The sequence below is a fragment of the Macaca thibetana genome, chromosome 11 (assembly GCF_024542745.1).
Source record: "Macaca thibetana thibetana isolate TM-01 chromosome 11, ASM2454274v1, whole genome shotgun sequence".
Taxonomy (NCBI): domain Eukaryota; kingdom Metazoa; phylum Chordata; class Mammalia; order Primates; family Cercopithecidae; genus Macaca; species Macaca thibetana.
In genome coordinates, this window is record NC_065588.1 from 29,747,227 (window position 1) to 29,766,492 (window position 19,266).

Here is a 19,266-nt window from a genome sequence, read left to right on the forward strand (position 1 = left end):
GCCAGGCTGGTCTTGAACTCCTGACCTCAAGTGATCTGCCTGGCTCGGCCTCCCAAAGTGCTGGGATTACAGGCATGAGCCACTGCACCTGGCCTCATCCACTCATCTTGACACCCATCCTCTGAAAGAATGGACCTATACATGTCCTCTGATCACAGTGGGATAAAACATAATTTATTTGACTGATCTTAGTCACTGACTTGTAAGTCGATATTATATCTGAGAGAGCTTGAGGGGAGGACAATAATCACTTCTGACATATGACATCAAACACTGCAATGAAACTGCCCTTCTTAGTAAGGAAAGTGAAGGAGCATCCACATTCTAGTGACCACAGGGCTGTAATGAATAAGTTAAGTGGACAGGAAAGTGGGTCAAAGGCCCTCTAAATTTTAAATCTACACACATTCCTAACTTGTTATCATTCTAAGCTTCTCTCTGTAATATTCCACTGTTTATGATGAATTTTTCAGGAATGTAACACTGTGATCATCACTTCATCTTGTAACATTTCTGTTATAGTTTTACTCAGGCAGATGGATTTGGAGAATCAAAAGAGTGATTCTGCTCTAAGAGATATATGTCCATGTGCATTGAGATCCAAGCGAGTGGAGTGACTCGGGAGAAAGGGGGGCTTGAGTGAGGTACACCTAGGACCCCCATCTGACACCCATGACTTCAGAGGGAGGCCGTGGCCTGAGGTGCACTAGATGGGTGACTGTGAGAACCAAGAGAGAACATCTGGGCAAAAGCTCAGCCAAGTACTGGGAACCTGTCTGGAGTAGTGGGTGGAGAGAGACAGCCAACTGCATAAGTGTCAGGGCTTTGAAGCATCATGCTTACCACATCCAGCTTTGATTGGCAAAATGGAGATGACTGTGGCAATGCCACAGAATTCTAGGTCAAGAACTCTAACTTAATAAGGGGACCCAGTGTGGAAGGGAGGTAAGAGCGCTAAATCATTTTATTCCCTCTCTAAGGATTCAATTAAGAACCAAGATGGATTTAAACATACAATAAAGCCATGAATGAATCTAGCCTTGATGAAATGGAGGAAAGAAAGGAAAAGGATAAATCAGATACATTTTCATAAATCATTTTGTTCCTAGGAAACTAGGAAATATCCATGCCTGGGAGAAGTGGTCCTCTACCTGTGACTATAGCTCAGATGTTTCTGGTAAGAAGATATCCCTCAGCCAAAGTCTTCTACAGCAGGATGATCCCTTCTTTTCTGTTAAGAAAGTGACAAAATGTTTTACTTTTTCACAAAGCAAGTCACACTCACCAAAATGCATGATTCATCCATCCACTTGGAATTGTCATAAAGAAGACAGTCCCTTTGTTCTATAATCTCAAATTAATAAGGAGAAAGAGCCATAAAAAAGTACACATAGTTTCACTCTCCTAGAGAAGATCCAAATGTTTTAGAGCAGCACTTCCTAAAGATAATCATCCATCCTACTTTATCGAACTACAGAGATATGTTTGGTTTACTTCAAGGACACTACACATGAATGTAACAAGAAGTATAGTAAGTCTTCTCTTAAGAGGTAAAAGAGGAAAAAAAGATGAGATTTACTTGCATGATTGAACTTCTAGAGGAATTACTATTCATGGTAGAGTTGATTCCTGTTATCTGTTAATGTACCCATCCAAAATCAAAATATCTTCTATAATCAAAACATGTTGCATCTCACTGGACAATATCCATACCCCTGCTTCTGAAATATATGGTCCTAAAAGCCTGATGGATCATTTTGTTTCCACAAAGATGGTTAAAAGGCTCTTTTCACAAATAACTGACATGATAGAATAACTATCTTCCTTCACTTTGAACTGTGTTTTCAAACAGCCTACCTGCCACAGCTTAAAAGCGCGAATTTAATGTACTAATGAAATGTGGCACAGGATGGAAACAAAGGTCCCTATGTTTGGAAATGGTATAAAATGCTTGTAATTTTCTGAGTTCAGACATGCACACACCTGTCTTCATCATTTCAGAGCATGGGAGATGCATGCATAAAAAGACTGATGTTCACCAAATCACAACAGCTCAAAGATCTCAAGTGTATAGAAAAGAGAAGGTTTACACGATCTATATGAAGCTTGACATACAGATAAAAGTAAGAACTTAATTCAATAGTCACTAGCTGGGAGTTATATTTTTCTTGGAAAAGTCTCACAAGGGAGTAGAAAATAAAATGTTTTAGACAAAGAACTAACTTGTTTCCTCAACAAGCCTTGGCATTAAATTATTCCCCAAGTGAAGACATTGTCATTGTGAGGACCAAAATCTATAATAGGCAGAAAAACAGGGCTCACTGGCCAAAGTCACCCAAAGCAGAAGGAATTGTGGTGGACTGGAATGGAGAGAATTTTCAAACCAATGCCAGGGAAGCTGCCATTCATACGTGTTCTTCCCAATTAATCACTTTTTCATACCAAATGCCAGAGTCCTGGGTTATAAGCTAACAGGGCCAATTTGGCCATTTAAAGTTGCCAGGTTCTTCTGTAAATACTGGTGGCCTCTGGCAATTGAAAGCAGATGGGATACAAAAATGAGAGCAAGTCTGAGAAGAAGTTCTGTTAAAAGTGCAGCCATTTCTTTAGCAGTCACACACTGGCTTCTCAGGAAGCTCCAGGAAGTCCTTTCTCTGTCCTCCAGCTCTCCTGTAAGAACCTTCCAAGAAAGGTTCCCGCTGAGGTGAATGTAACACCGTCCCGAGGCAGCCACATCTCACTTTCTACTTACATAAGGTCAAGAAAACTCCATCGAGTGCCTTCTTTTAAATCATGTTAAGCAGGTGAAGGCAGAAGTTTTTAACTTATTTCAGTTAAAAGAAAAAATACATGTGGAGAGATATATATGGTGCTACTTTGGTCTTGCTTTGGAAGCTGCCACTTATTAATAATATACCAATGAAGGAGTTCTTCTAGGTGACACTTGCCTCCCCGAACTATAACATTTCATGAATGGCCTTGCAGGGTTCCTCATCCATCATGATTCCCAGCAGTCACAGACACTGTTGTATCAAACATCTATATACACACTTCTAATTACAGCCTCCATAGAATGAAAAATGCAATTGGTTTCAAGTTCTTAGGTTACTGTTGCCTTGTTGGAAACTATAACTTTAAAAGGAATGGTTTCAAAGGAATGCTTTTTCAGGTGGTATTGCTTAAAAGGTAATAATATGAAAATGTTTTTGTTGATGCTGGGGTGGCGGTTGTTTTTGGAGGTACAAAGAAGGCAAACAAGGAAATGTGTAAACATTGCCCAAAAATGAACTCTCAAGGTCCAGTGACCCAGGCACCTTTGTATATCAAAGTCGATACTTCCCAAAGTACGTTGCAAGAACACTTACCCACAAGTTTTCCAAATTCAAATAAGTTTGAGGAATGCCATTTATGATACACCCCTTTTGGAAACTCACAAGGCTTAGAGCAACATAAAAGCTTTGTGAAGCCCCCCAGTAAAGAAATATGTTTAACTTTTTGAAACCTAGCGCTTGTGAAATGCAGAACTGCAGAATCTTTATTTAGAGTAACCTTACTTAATGGTCTGTATGATGCTGTGACATATTTTGAGAAATGCTGGTACAAACTGCTCTAGCAGAATGAAGTTAAGAAAGGTTTTCACTTTAGGAGTTTCTATAACCTACCCCCCAAAAATCAACCCACTGTCTGGCAAACACAATTTCACTGATCTCAACTATAGTCATCACGCTACAGTTGAAACACATTTTCTGGGGCCAGGCGCGGTGGCTCACACCTGTAATCCCAGCACTTTGGGAGGCTGAGGCAGGTGGATCACCTGAGGTCAGGAGTTCAAGACCAGCCTGACCAACATGGTGAAACCCCATCTCTACTAAAAATACAAAAATTAGCTCGGCATGATGGCAGGCACCTGTTATCCCAGCTACTTGGAGACTGAGGCAGGAGAATCGCTTGAACCCGGGAGACAGAGGTTGCGGTGAGCCGAGACTGTACCACTAAACTCCAGCCTGGGCAACAAGAGTGAAACTTGGTCTCAAAAACAAAACAAACAAACAAACAAAAACATTTTCTGCTGCTCAGCCCTTTGTAGAGATGAAGAATAGCTGATGGTCATTTTCTACATTAAAAATCACTATACCTATACATTTAGAGAACTTTGTTAAGCCATCTATCTGCATAGTCTTGACTCTAGCTGAGATAAATCCTGAGCACAGGAAGGTTTCTTGGCATCGTTAAACCATATCAGTGTTTATAAGGATAATATTCTCATGGGTAAGGTGGATGCAATGGAAGTGGAGAAAACCAAGCTCTTCAAGGCAGCCCAGGTCGTCTTATATCTTTATTCTCTATACTCTTAATGTTGTTTGAACCAATAAGTGCTCAATTAAATCTCTAATGTTTTATCTTACTGTTTACCACTATGTTTTTCCTCTCCAAATGCACTGTCCTTTACTTACATATTCCCTACATATTTCTTCTGCTTGTTTCAAAAATGTCTGTCAGTTTTTAAGATCATTTTCCATTTCCATCACACCACGGGGTATGTGGCGGCTCACTCCAGTTAGTCATGCAATTAGTCATGCCTCTGCCTACAAGAGACACAAAGTACCAGGAGCAGGCAGGCAGATGACGAAGGGAACCATCAGACACTTCCACCCCAATTCACGTGCTTTGTCAAAGCACTCTTGAAAATTTTCCCATCCTCATTGTGGTTCTCTTGGAAAAACCTGGTCACTGATTATTCATTCGTTCAACAGATATGTTTCATTGCCATCTGAAAAGATAGTCTCTTTGGGCACTGTACTTACTTAGAGGCAAACACTTAAAGAATTTAGCAATCAATCACTCCCATCTCTTTTGTATTTTCCAGGTACTAGTCTAGGCTCTTGGGAAAACGTCAGTAAACAAAACAGATGAGAGAGAGAGAAAATCCTGAGGAAAAGAGAGAAAGAGACCATGAGAGAGTGAGTCAGTGAGCCTGGTAAGGGGTATCTGTTATATACAGATTGTGGGCAAGAAACGGAGTGCAATTCTAAACACAATGGTAGGCTGCACTGAGAAGGTGGCAATCAAGCAAGTCTTGGAGAAGATGAAGGAGTTGGCCACAACACTCATTTCACAGTAGAAAATGAGTTAGGAAGTAGCGAGGGAGATAATGGAGTGGGCACTGGATGGGACCAGCACATGTAGAACTTGTCAGGTCACTATAAAGGTGATGACTATTATTACTGTCAGAGAAATAAGGAGCCATCAGAAGATTTTAAACACAAGAAGGGCATGATCTGACTTACATTTTAAAGTAATCACCCTGGCCACTGTGTTGAGGACTAGACTGGACCTTGGCGCAAGGGTAGAAGCAGGAAAAATGGTTAGAAGGCTATGGCAATAATCCAAATGAGAGATGACAGTGGCTTGGACAGGGTAAAAAGCAGTGAAGGTGTTGAGAAGCCGTCAGTGTCTAGATGCATTTTGAAAATATGCTTGACAGAATTTTCTTGATGGATGAAGTATGAAATTCTAGACAGAGAAAGAGAAAAAAGGAAACCCCCAAAATTTTGGCTGAGGTAACTAGCAGAATGCACTGAGATGAAAAATGCTATTGAGGCAACACACTGAATGGGTAAAGTCAGAAGTTAATTTCAGAATGTTGAATTTGAGATAATAGTATGGAGATGCATGTATATAGATGACACTTTCCTTCTTGAACAACCCTAGGTCCTACATATATTATTTCACTTATTTTTATTATATTACAGGTGAAAAATAATTTTTAATACTCATCAATGTTTTTGCTATGTAATAATGTAGACATATAAACATTAAAGATCATATTACAAACTTGTTTTCTTTCTAATACTCTATGCTTCCTCCTTAGCCAATGCACATGTAAAAATAAGGAATTTTAGACTTTTTTTTTTTTTGATGGAGGGATGATTCTTCCCAGGGTTGTATTTATCACCCTTGCACTCCCTTTATAGGCTCCTCGGGCATTGCACTTAAGCTAATCTTAACCTAAAGAATCTGACAATCAATTGTTATAGTCTCCTCTGTGTTTTCCAACTCAGTAAACACTTTCCAGTAGGCTTTTTGTCTAAAGGGACTTGTTTTAGCTGCTTTTATCTCTGGGACTCCTAACTGCATATTTCAGGGTTTTCTCAGAACAAGATGGAAAAACGTGTGCTCCTTTAAATAGAAATGTCATGTTCTGGATGGAAATGGAAAGGACAGAATGCTTCTAGATGTTACAAAAATATCTTCTGACCTTTGCAACAGTTTAAAAGCAATCAGAAGCATTGTCTGCTAAGTGTTAAATGAGCTGTTTTTATGAAAATATGAATCATTATGAGAAATAACAAGTATAAAAATTAAGATTCCTTCTCAAAAGGTGGCATTTGCTCCGAGTAAAGGCAGATAATAATATAGACTATGAAATCTCACTGAGAATCACAAAGCATCCAAATCAGGAAAAATAAACTAAAGCTGTTAGTGATGTCTGATAGCTTCTTCTTCCATTATACATATATCTAAGACTCACTAATAAACTCAGTGAGTCTTCCAACTGAGGGGTAAATAAAAGAGGGGTAGGTAAGTCATTTTCTTATTAAATATGTAAAAACGTAATTGCCCTGTGAAGGCAAAGGAAAAGACAAATGATTTAGTGATGTGTAAAATTTTGCCTGGCCTAGATCAAAAGCCAGGCAGAGCACTCCAGGTACAACTGAATGGTATGTTACACATGACATGAGGAAAGAGGATTTGTAAAAGTTTCAGCTCCAGAACAAGGAGAATACTTTTACAGATGCCATATTAATAATTGACAAAAAGGCAGGTCTTGGTAAGACTGCTCAAGGGCCACTGATTTTCAGGTAGCTGCTGAACAAAGGGTTGCATTTCTAGTGTCTACTTTGTTCTAATCCCTGACACTGAGGGGAATGGAGAAATCCAGCGATGGTAGCATAATGTTTTATGAACAGCAACAACAAAAATTATTTTTTTCTTAAATCCTGCCTATTTTTGCAAAATTTTTAAATACCACTAAAGACATCCATAATCTTTCTAAAGTCTGGAGCTTTAGGTGATAGCTGCAAGAGCCATTTGTAAATAAGTCACTAAATTTCCCATTCTTCCTTCCCCTTGATAAATGTTCAGTTTTAACAGAGTGATTTTATGTTATATTCTGCTCTTCTGTTACATTTGAACATACTAACTTCCCAAACTATGCTTCTGCACTTAAACTCTGCATTTAAAAACGTGTTACTACTATTACCTCTTATGTCAAGAAGTTAAAGAAGCTCCCTGTCACTCAAGGTAGAGGATGAAGGGAGGTGGAGAGGAGAGCATTAACTTTTATAAGCAACAGTAATATCAAACATAGATTCTGGTCATGGAAGCATGGCTGGACTTTGATATGTATCGACTCAAGAAAAGGCAGTCAACTGGAGTTCTTTTTATAAAGGCTGATATTTCTACAAAATGGAGACAGGATCCCTCATTGTACTCCTGGGTTTAAGCTGTGACAATTTCATGATGCTGGAACAACACAGGGCTCCTCATGTGCTGGCCTCCGTACTGAGTGTTTCATGTGGCTTGCCCTGGTCCAACCACAGTTGGTGCAGGGAGGATCAGAGAGGGGGCTCACGCAGCTGTGCAGTGGCAGAGTCTGGCCTCAGACTCAGGTTAGCGCTAATCACTCCCCTCCACAACCTCTCTTCTCCCAGCCTCGGGACTATCATTCTGGAATCTGGGCAACACAACTCTACATCAATGCAGGGGCCACCCCCAACACAGTGGGGACTGACTTCCACTTGAGGTTGGTAGTAAATTTGAAGTGAACTAAACGAATTATTGAATTTACTGTGAGACTACCAAATGAAATCAAATGACAATCACAAGTCTGATACAGTATGTATCACATATGGCAAAGCAATGACATAAAAGTATATGGGAAGGTCAGTACAATGGATATTTGGATATGTTCCAGTTTAAAATGAGGTACAGATCCAACTTCTCTATTTTCTTACACTGCATCAAATGAAGTGGTCAGCTCATTTTCAAACTCTCATCAGAAAGATGATATGAAGGAAAATCTCACCTTTGGAGCATGGCCGATGGGCCCAAGTTGTCTAAAACTACTGAGCTGGAAAACTGCGACCCACAGAGCAGAACATTATCAGCACAGGAAAAAGGTGGCAGGTGGAGAAGCCAGCTGAGAGCAGGAAGAAGAGGCTGCATCAACTGGGCTGGTCAAGTCTCAGACAGAACAGCATCTCATACGATGGCTACTCTGATGGCACTAGTGGTCAGGGTGAGAAGGACCACGGCAAGGCATCATCAGGGTCCATTTATCGAATACTGCAGTGGTCTCAAAGCAGAACAAGCTGGATGGGTTGTAAATGGGCTAGAAAGATTGGACGTATAAGAGCATGAAGAGGATTTGCATGAATTGAGGTTACAAAAAGAATAGAGAATGTGCTGTTTGTAGAGAATGGGAACTGAAAAAAGGAATGTAGGCCTGAGGGAAAAAGAAAAATCCGTGTTGGCATAAAGCCATTCACTATTAAATGCAATCTTCATTCCCCAAGTTCAATTTTATTTTACCATTCAGTATATTAAAACATGATGCTCATTTTACCAGGTTTCATAACTGCTATTCTGGAATTTAGTGATCCTTGTGCCATAATACCATAACCTATTATTTGGCTGAGCTAAATGCAAATAATTTCCAGCAATCAGCAAGTGTGTTCAGTTCAATCATATGGATCTATGGTAGTACAATGTTGTACCCCAGGGATTGAAAAATGTATGTGACAATGATGAAACTGAATAGCTGTGAAAGACTGCATGGGCAGCAAAGCTCTAAATATTTACTACCTTGTTCTTTCTTTTAAAAAAGTTTGCCATTTCTTGGTCTATCCTATTGTATTGTGTTTATTCCGATAAGCTGCTCCAAGTCCCTTTTGGAATGAGGCGAGGATGCCAATAAGCAAATAATCACTTTCCAATAGTGGCTCTTGTTTTGATCTTACCTTCTTGTTGAGACGTGTGGGAATTTTATTTAAAGAGAGATCATAGGCTGACAGTCTCTGCTTATCAGCTCTGTGTGGTGTTGTGGTGAGTAGGTTGATGGGGGCTGTGACATGGACCAGCATGGAGGTAAATTCAGAGCGAGGCTGAGAACAGGCATGAAGGGAGATCCCTGAGATGACGAAGGCCCTCCCTGAGTGCTGAGCGGCATTAGCCCTACCCCACCCCCACCCTCCATTTCCACCAAGTTGTTGCGAGTAGTTACCTCTACCAGTCCGGCTGCAGATTTTTCCCCACATGGACATGAAAATTTGGCTTGTTTCCCAGGGCTCAGTGCTGCAGCCTGTGATTTGTGTTGGTTGCAAAACTACCACCCTACTAAAAATTTAAAAAACAAATAAAAACCAAAACCCTCAAACGTATACCTGTGAGGTGAGGGGAGGGGAGAGACAGGACTTCCACCGCCTAATGTTCATTCTCAAAAGACATCTCATGATTGAGGCAATTACTAAGAAAGTCAGGTATCAGTAGCCCCCTTCTTTTTCTCTCATGTTTTCCTTTTACAAGTATCCTACAAGATTACGAAAGGTATAAAAATACCTTAAAATCTCAAGACACTCTGTGAGAATGTAATAAAGAACCAATACCAAATAAATTACTCTTAAATATAATTTAATGGTGTTTCCTCTGTAATGCAGGGAAACCACATTAGAGAACATGGGAAATTGGGAACTATAAAGAATAGGACTGACTAATGGTATTAACTCCTCTAAATAATCCAAATTAGACTGGCTGCTTTCCTGATATATGTCACTTTTTATTGCAAGTCAACAGTCTGACATAAAGTCTGTAAGAGTCATAAAGAAAAACCCAAGTGCATTTTCAGCCATGGTTCTCCTGGGGCATACACACTCACTATTCATAGCAAATAATGGAATATTCAGCCTTTGTGGCTTAAATATCCATTATCTCTTACCGTACATACATTCCCACAGAGTGATTACCCTCATCACGAAGGGTCAGAGCAAATTAGTTCACTTTAAAATTCATGGTTAAAAACAACTCGAGCCAATAAGAAATTTCTAGATTATTCTCTACATTATGTAATATAAGTTCAAATGACTTTCTAGAGAATGAATGGTGTGTGAATAGAAGGAGGAGACGAAGGAGAGGCACAGAATGAGATAAATTCTACTCTTAAATTCTCAAAGATGCCAACTGAGCTCTTCCGTGATAAATAATAAACTACTCCACAAGGTCTTAAATTTCGTATGCCCTGAAAACAGGACAAACTAGAAACAATCTCTAAATTCATTGTGTGGTTATTTCTAGAGAAAGGAACATTTAGATTCTGTATTCTGCCTCTCCCACTCAATTCTGGACAAGATCTTGTCAAAAGTGAAACATCTACTCTTTGAGTTGCTTACCCACAGAAACAGTTCAACTAGATATGGAAGTGGCCCGGAATAGTCTGAAGTATGTAATGGTGTCTAACATAACTTACTTCTAAAAAAGAAAGAATTCGTTTTTGTTTTCCATAATTATAAAAATGTAGAGGAACAGGTATTCAACAGAGGCCTATGAAAAGCAGGTTGTGGGGGTTGGTTTTGGCAGATGACACACCTGCTGTTTTACATGACTTAATTTGTCTTATATGACTTAATTTGTAGTTTTATAAAGTTAATTATTGAAATGCTAATAAAATGCAATAAGTAAAATACAAATGTATTAGGAAAGAGTATGCTCCCACCTCCACCTATCAGGTGTCCTGGTTGATGATAAAATAGGAAGCAAGAAGAAGGTTTTTGGTAAATTGGAGAAGAAACAAAGATTATAAGCATATATATTGGCCAAAATGACGCAACAAAAGCTGGTTAATATTAGTAAAAGAGGATGGGCGCTGTGGCTCACACCTGTAATCCCAACACTTTGAGAGGCTGAGGCAGGTGGGTCACGAGGTCAGGAGCCTGAGACAAGCCTGGCCAACTTGGCGAAACCCTGTCTCTACTGAAAATACAAAAATTAACCAGGCGCATTGGCGGTTGCCTGTAATTCCATCTACTCGGGAGGCTGAGGCAGGAGAATTGCTTGATCCCAGGAGATGGAGGTTGCAGGCAGCCGAGATCGTGCCACTACACTCTAGCCTGGGTGACAGAGCAAGACTCTGGCTCCAAAAATAAATAAATAAAATAAAATAAAAGCAAGATATGCATGTCTTACGAATCTCTAGTGACTCTAAGGCTGTTCTTTTCCTTTAGTCCCCACCTCCTATGCTCCACGGACACACACAAAAGCAGCTAAAGGACCTGAATTCTCTTTTTTTTTTTTTTTTTTTTTTTGAGACGGAGTCTCTGTTGCCCTGGCTGGAGTGCAGTGACACAATCTCGGCTCACTGCAACTTCTACCTTCCAGGTTCAAGTGATTCTCGTGCCTCAGCCGTCTCAGCAGCTGGGATTACAGGCACCCACCGTCATGCCCAGCTACTTTTTATATTTTTAGTAAAGACAGGGTTTCACCATGTTGCCCAGGCTGGTCTCAAACTCCTGACCTCAGGTGATCCACCCACCTTGGCCTCCCAAAGTGCTGGGATTACAAGCGTGAGCCACTGTGCCCGGCAAGGACCTGAATTCCTTCCTCTAGTCTTATTTCCTCCCCTGGCCTGGGCCCACCAAGAAGAAAACTAAACAAAACAGAGCGAGAAGCCAACTGGAAGAAGTATGGCAAAAGAAAGGACAGTAGGCGAAGGCTTAAAAAGATGTAAGTTTGATACTGTTTGGGTGCATGGTATCACACACCGTATCGCACACACTCACTCCTTAATCGTGCTGATATCAACTCATATGGCTGTACCCTGCCCACTTGGCTCCAGTCATCTCAGCCTCCTTACTGTCTATGACGGGTCCAGTACTTTACTGCCTCAGGGCCTCAGCACTGGCTTTCCCTGCTCTTGGAATGCTCTTCCCCAAACAGCCACATGACTCACCCTTTCACTTCCTTTATGTCTCTGCTCCAATATCGCCTTATCTGTGCGGTGATGTGAGACCTCTTCACATCACCTAATATTTGACATATCAAGACATATTTTTAGTGTTTACGTGTAAGCTCCATGCAGGTGGGACTTTCATTTTGTTCACTGTGCTAATCACAGCAACCAAAAGGCACTCAATCAATACTAAGACAAGGACAGAGGAAAAAGTAGTGATGCTACAAAGAACGTATTCTCCTTTCAATATAAGCCAAGGTTGTTTTTTATGATTGAGAATCAATCAAAGGTGAAAATAAAAGATAGATTTCCCATGACTCTCTGGACTCACTGCATACGCTTGTTCATCCGGTATTTTTTTCTGGGTAATATATAGCTTCACTATCTCAAGATTTATGGATATAATCAGGGATTATAAAATAATTTCAGCTCGATACTTGCTGATTCAGTACACAACTCATTTGGAAATACTTCAGGTGGACAGACTTGTGCTTATTCTGCTGACATTATTATAAACATTTCATCTATTGTTTCTTTTTAACACAGAACAAAGTCCATAAAGCATGACACCTATGTTCATAAAAGTTTAATCCTCCTGTTTACTGCCTCAGAGTCAAAGCCCTTACCATCATGTCCTTAGTAATTCATCATCGCACACACACAAAACAGGATTATTCCCACTTCGAGAGGTTACTAACTAGTTGGAGAACCTGACTCTAAGGCCTGATTCCTATCTCCCTTCTGGTGTGGAAGCAGATCAAGAAAAGTGAAACCAGGCCACAAAAACACGAGCAAAGCTCTGTCTCCAACCTCTGAAAGAAGAACATGTGGAGAGTGTAAGTGGACAAGAATTGTCAGAGGCTCTAGTTAATCGATTGCAAGAATTTTCAAGATGAAAGCCACTACAGAAGGGTTCAATCTTAACTATCCCCACAGCTGGAATGCTCTGCTAATTTTTAAGGATGCATTAAAGTGATTATGAAACAAACTCCCTGAAAGAAAAGGATTAACAGCCTTTCACAGAGGAAGCTTCCATTCATTCATCATGTTATCAATGACACTCTGGGGAGGGCCAAGACTTGCCTGTGTGCGAGGCCTACGGCCATCATGAGAGGTTATGTTTAACACACTTGACCGAGATGACGGTCTGTGGGGAATCCCCAGTCTCCTTAATTAGCTGGGAAAAAGTCAAGAAAAACCCTTTCCGATATACCCATTCAGGCTCCACTATATGTGCTCCTGCAGATCAGTTACAATACAGCAGGCACGCCAAACCGTGAGCTAAGGTCAGATAATAATAAAACAAACCTCATACTCAACCCCAAATATTTCATGCAGCTGTTGAGCATGGTGCTTTTCAAGTCTTTAGATACACGTCTTACAAGAAAAGATTTTCTAGACTAAAATCTGATTAAACGGAATTGCTAACTTTTTGCAGTTTTATTCATTTAGATAATACATACTGAGTGGCAAATTTAGACAATAAATAAATAAAATTTAGGTAATAAATATTGACTGGGCAAGTTCCTAGTGATAGAAGTATGGCAGTGAACAAGACACAAAAAAATATTTGTCCTCATGGGGCTCATGCCCTGGTTGGCAGAAATAGGCATTAAGTAAAATAACCAAACTATATAGTATTTTAGAACTTGAAGTTTAAGTGAAGGGAGTTAAAAAGTAAAAGGAAGATAAAGAAAGGAGTAGAGAGTATATGACTACCTTTTAAATAGGATGGTTAAAGTAGGCCTTACTAACAAGGTGAAATTTGAGCTCAAGTTTATGTAACTAATTGGCATGCCAGAGTTTCTTGAGGATGGTTATTTACATGATCCTTGCTTTATAAAATTCATTTACAACAAGATGTATCAGATGGTTACTTTAAAATAAGGTGTTTGGGGGGAAAGAATACCTTCTTCAAAAAATGATGCAGAGAAAACTGGATAAGCACATGCAAAAGAATGAAGTTGGATCCCTACTTCACTGCACACCCAAAGATTAACTCAAAATGAATCAATGACCTAAATATAAAAGCTAACACCACAAAACTCTTAGAAGAAAACAGTCGTAAATCTTGATGACCTTGAATTTGGCCATGCATTTTTAGATTTGACAGTAAAAGCATGATAGAAAAAGAAAAGCATTGCTAAACTGGATTTCACAAAACTTAAAAACTTTTGGTCAGGCATGGTGGCTCATGCCTGTAATCCCAGCACTTTGGGAGGCCATGGCAGGTGGGTCACCTGAGGTCTGGAGTTCAAGACCAGCTTGGCCAACATAGCAAAACCCTGTCTCTACTAAAAATATAAAAAATGAGCTGAGCGTGGTGGCAGGTGCCTGTAATCCCAGCTACTCAGGAGGCTGAGGCAGGAGAATCGCTTGAACCTGAGAGGCAGACATTGCAGTGAACTGAGATCGTGCCATTGCACTCCAGTCTAGGCAACAAGGGCGAAACTCCATCTCAAAAAAATTAAAAACTTTTGTGCATCAAAGGACATTATCAAGAATGTAAAAGGCCAAGCTATGGAATGATAGACAGTATTTGCAAATCAAATATCTTTTAGGGATTTAATATCCTGAATATATAAATAACTCTTACAACTCAACAACAAAAAGACAACCCAATTAAAAAGTGGGCAAAGGACCTAAATAGACATTTCTCCAGAGAAGATATAATGAGGATGACCAATAAGCATGTGAAAGGATGCTCAACTTCATTGATCATTAAGGAAATGCAAATCACAACAACAATAAGTTACCTCTTCAGACTCAGTAGGATAGCTTTAATTAAAATAACAAAAGATAAATAACAAGTGTTGGTTGGGATGCAGAGAAATATGAGCTCTTGTACATTGCTGGAGGGAATGCAACACGGTGCAGCCACTATGGAAGTTTGTCATTTCTTCAAAAAGTTAAAAGTTGAATTACTTTATGACTCAGTAATTCCACTCCTAGTTATATGCTCTAGAGAAATGAAAATATATATCCACAAAGAAACTTGTACACAAATATGTACAGTGGTGTTATTTTTAGTAGTCCAAAAAGAAAAAAAAAACATTGAAAGTAGGAAAACATTGAATGTCCATCTATGAATAAATGGATAAGCAAATTGTGGTATATGCTAAAGGTATTAAATATTCTGGTACATTTACTTAAATTACTTGAATATAAGTTAAAAACATTTGAAAAACAGCAGATGTAAAAAGATCACTTTAATCTTCTTGTTATTTCTTAAAGCAGAAAATACGATTCTCATGTGAAAGATGCCCTCCCCATACCAAAAAGACGCAGCTTCCTTACCCTCAAAGATGAGAAATATAACCGGAGAGAATCATGTACAGACCTTGTTAAAGTAACTCTTATCTTCTAAGCTTCCCCACATAATTTAGTTATACCTTCACTATTTACTATTCTTTGTCCAATCCAATTTATAAGTAACAGACTTCAACTGCTTCTTTGACTCTTTAATTCTTTATGAGGGCACCTGTGACATGTAAAACTTGTATTAAATAAATGTGTATGTTTTTGCCCATTTATCTTATGTCAATTTAATTACTGAACATACGCAGGACCCTAAGTGGATGGAGGTGGAGTTTTTCTGCCCCTACATTACATACAATGGAATATGACTCAGCCATGAGAAGGAACAGCGTGCTACAACTTCAGTGAATGTCAAGAATATGGTGCTAAGTGAAAGAAGCCAGACATAGAAGATCACATGTTTTATTACTCCTGTAAACAAAAAATAAAATTGTAAGGCCTTCAGCCATCTGAACGGACCCCTCCTCTTGCTCAAGGGGTTTCCAGAGTTACCTGAAAATCTAGTTCAGGCCATGATGAAAGAGCGGGTTGGACATACCTCATTATACCCCACCAGCACTAACATCAACATAGACTTCATAAGAAACATTTACAGTCTATTCTCTCTAAAGCCTGCTACTTGGAGGCTTCATCTGCATGGTAAAAACAAGGTCTCTACAACCCTCTATTGTAACCCAGGCATTCCTTTCTTTTTACATTTTATTATTATTATTATTATTATTATTATTATTATTATTTTGAGACAGACTTCGCTCTGTCACCCAGGCTGGAGTGCAATGGTGTGATCTCGGCTCACTGCAACCTCCACCTCCTGGGTTCAAGAGATTCTTCCACCTTAGCCTGACAAGTAGCTAGAACTACAGGCGCATACCACCATGCCCGGCTAATTTTTGTTTTTTTAGTAGAGATGGGGTTTCGCCATGTTGGCCAGGCTGGTCTTGAACTCCTGGCCTCAAGTTTTCTGCTCGCCTCGGCCTCCCAAAGTGCTGGGGTTACAGGCATCAGGGACCATGCCTGGCCTCAGGCATTCCTTTCTATTGATAATAACTCTTTCAACAAATTGCCAATCAGAAAATTTTTAAAGCTACCTATGACCTGGACGTGCCTCCACCCTTCAAGTTGTTCTGCCCTTCCATATCAAGCCAATGTATGTTTTACATGTATGATTGATGTCTCAGGTCTCCCTAAAATGTACAAAAGCGAGCTGTACCCCTACCACATAGGGCACTTGTAGTCAGGACCTCCTGAGGCTGTGTCACAGGTGTGTCCTTCACCTTGGCAAAATAAACTTTCTAAATTGGCTGAGGCCAGTCTCGGACATTTTGGGGTCACCCTCCTTTTATATTCTATACCCAGAATAGGCGAATTAATAGAGACAGAAAGCAAATTAAAGGTTATCAGGGGATGGAGGAGGGGAAAGCTGAGAGTGATTACTTAATAAGTATGCGGTTGTTTTATGGGGTAATGAAAAAGCTTTGAAACTAGAAAGTGCTGGCAGTTGTATAACACTGTAAATACACTAAATGCCACTAAATTGTACTCTTTAAAATAGTTAATTGTATGTTATATAACTTTCACTTCAATTTTTAAAAGGTGTTTTAATCATGCAAATTTTTTTCATTCAATTTTCAGGACTGTCCTTATGTTTTATGTTTAAATTTCAGTTCTGTATTCATTCCAGACTTTTACCTATTTGCAGTATTTCATCATTTTTTATACTTTATTGAGGTAAAGTTACCATACAACAAATTCACCCATTTTAAGTATATATTTTGGTGAGTTTCACTACCACAGTCATATTTTAAAAAGCATAAAACACCTCAAAATATTATTTCAAGTTATAGTCAACCTCCAACCCCACATGTGTTCTGTCATTACGCCTTTTTTTAGAATTTCACATGAATGGAATCATATAGGGTATTTAGTTTGTTTTTATGCTGCTATGAAGAAATACCCAAGACTAGGTAATTTATAAAGAAAACAGGTTTAATTGACTCACAGTTCTGCATGGCTGGGGAGGTCTCAGGAAATTTATAATCATAGTGGAAGGTGAAGAGGAAGCAGGGACCTTGGGCAGCAGGAGACAGAATGAGTGCTGAGCAAAGGGAGAAAAACCCCTTATAAAACCAAAAGATCTCATGAGAACTCTCTCACTATCACAAGAACAGCATGTGGGTAACTGCCCCCATGAGTCAATTATCTCTCACAGGGTCCCTCCCATGACATGTGGGGATTATGGGGACTATAATGCAAGATGAGATTTGGGTGGGGACACAGCCAAACCATATCATATAGCATATACTCTTATATGTCTGGTTTCTTTCATTTAGCACCATGTTCATTCATGTCCATCCACATTGTTTTATGTATTCGTAGTTTGTTCCTTAAAATTTCTGAATAATTGATGACTCTGAGTTTGTCCAATTGCATGTTAGGTCATTGGATTTTTCCCAATCTGTCTGATATTATAAATAAAGCTGTATGAATATTCACAGACAAGATATTCATGTGGACATGTTTTCATTTCTTTTCAGTAGGTGGAAATGGATAGATCTGTTTAATTTTATGTTTAACTTTTTAAGAAACTTCCAAATTTTTCCAAAGTGTCTGTATCATTTTTTATTCCCATCAGTAATGTATGAGGATTCCAGTTGCTCCACATTGGCCAATACTCAGTGTTGGGAATCTTTTCAATGATAGTCATTATAGTGAGAGTATAATGGTATCTCTTTGTGGATTTAATTTGAAGTTCCCTAATGACTAATGATGCTGAGCATCTTTTCATGTATTTGTTAAAAAATTTTGCATATCTTCTTCTGTGAAGTGTCCACTTGAATCTTTTCTCCATTTTAGTTTTTGTCTTCTTATTATTGCGTTTTAAGAGCACTTCAAATATTCCAGATACAAGGCCTTTGTAGATTTATGCTTTACAAATATTTTCTCCCAATTTGTGGCTTGCCTCTTCATTTAATTCACATTATCTTTTGATGAAAAGAATATTTAATTTTGAAGATGTCCAATTTATCAACTTTTTCTTTTACAGTTTTCACATTAAATGTTCTAAGAAATATTTGCTTAAGTCAAATTCACAAAGATTTTCTCCTTTTCTTTTAGAAATTATGGTGTAATTTACTTTTTTGTTTAGGGCTATGATCCACTTAGAATTAATTTATGTATACTGTATAATGTAAGGATTAAGATTCATATTTTTTCCTTACAGATATTCAGTTACATTTTTAAAAGACCATTTTTTCTCCATTGAATTACTTTGATAACTATGTCAAAAATCAGTTGATCCCATTAGTGTGGATTTAGCCCTGAATTCTCAATTCTATTCCATTTCCTATTGACATTAAAAAAAAAAATGAGTTTGGTCACACACTCCTGTTTCTTCGCATATCTAGTAATCTTTGGTTAAACTGGGTGTTGCATGTCATACATTGTAGGGACCCTAGATTCTATTTTGTTCTTCTGAAATTGTTGGTTTTCCTGTTTGAATACATTTGATGAGCCTCCATAGACTCAAACTAGAAAATCTGTTTCTCTGCAGAATGCTGAAATTATTACTCAGTTCTTTTCTTCTTTTGCCTGGATTTCTGGGGATCTCTCTTGTGCCAACATGGCTTTGTGATCAGTCAATGATTTGGGCAGAGGTTATACATGGATAACTCACGCCAGTGAATTTCCCAATCTCTGCTGCTCAACTTGTGTATGTGCTGAAGAATGCATACAAACTTGCAGCAAATAAGTCTCCCAGAGCTTTTAATTTTGCTTGTGCATATGTCGTTTAACAGCCATGAATGCATGGAGAGTATATTACCTCTGCTCTTCTATATTTCTCTTGCTTCCAAAACTTTCCCTTAAATTTTTGCTGCCCTGTTTCTTTCCCAAATCAAATTTTTCCAAAATTGTAAAACTTTCCAAAGTTTACCAGCCAATTCCAA

General features: G+C 38.9%; 1 protein-coding gene across 5 annotated transcripts in view; it reads right to left on the bottom strand.

The window, feature by feature from the left end:
- Nucleotides 1-19,266, bottom strand: part of TMTC1 (transmembrane O-mannosyltransferase targeting cadherins 1) — a 282,846-nt gene that overhangs the window by 112,539 nt on the left and 151,041 nt on the right. The gene's annotated exons all lie outside the window — the stretch shown is intronic.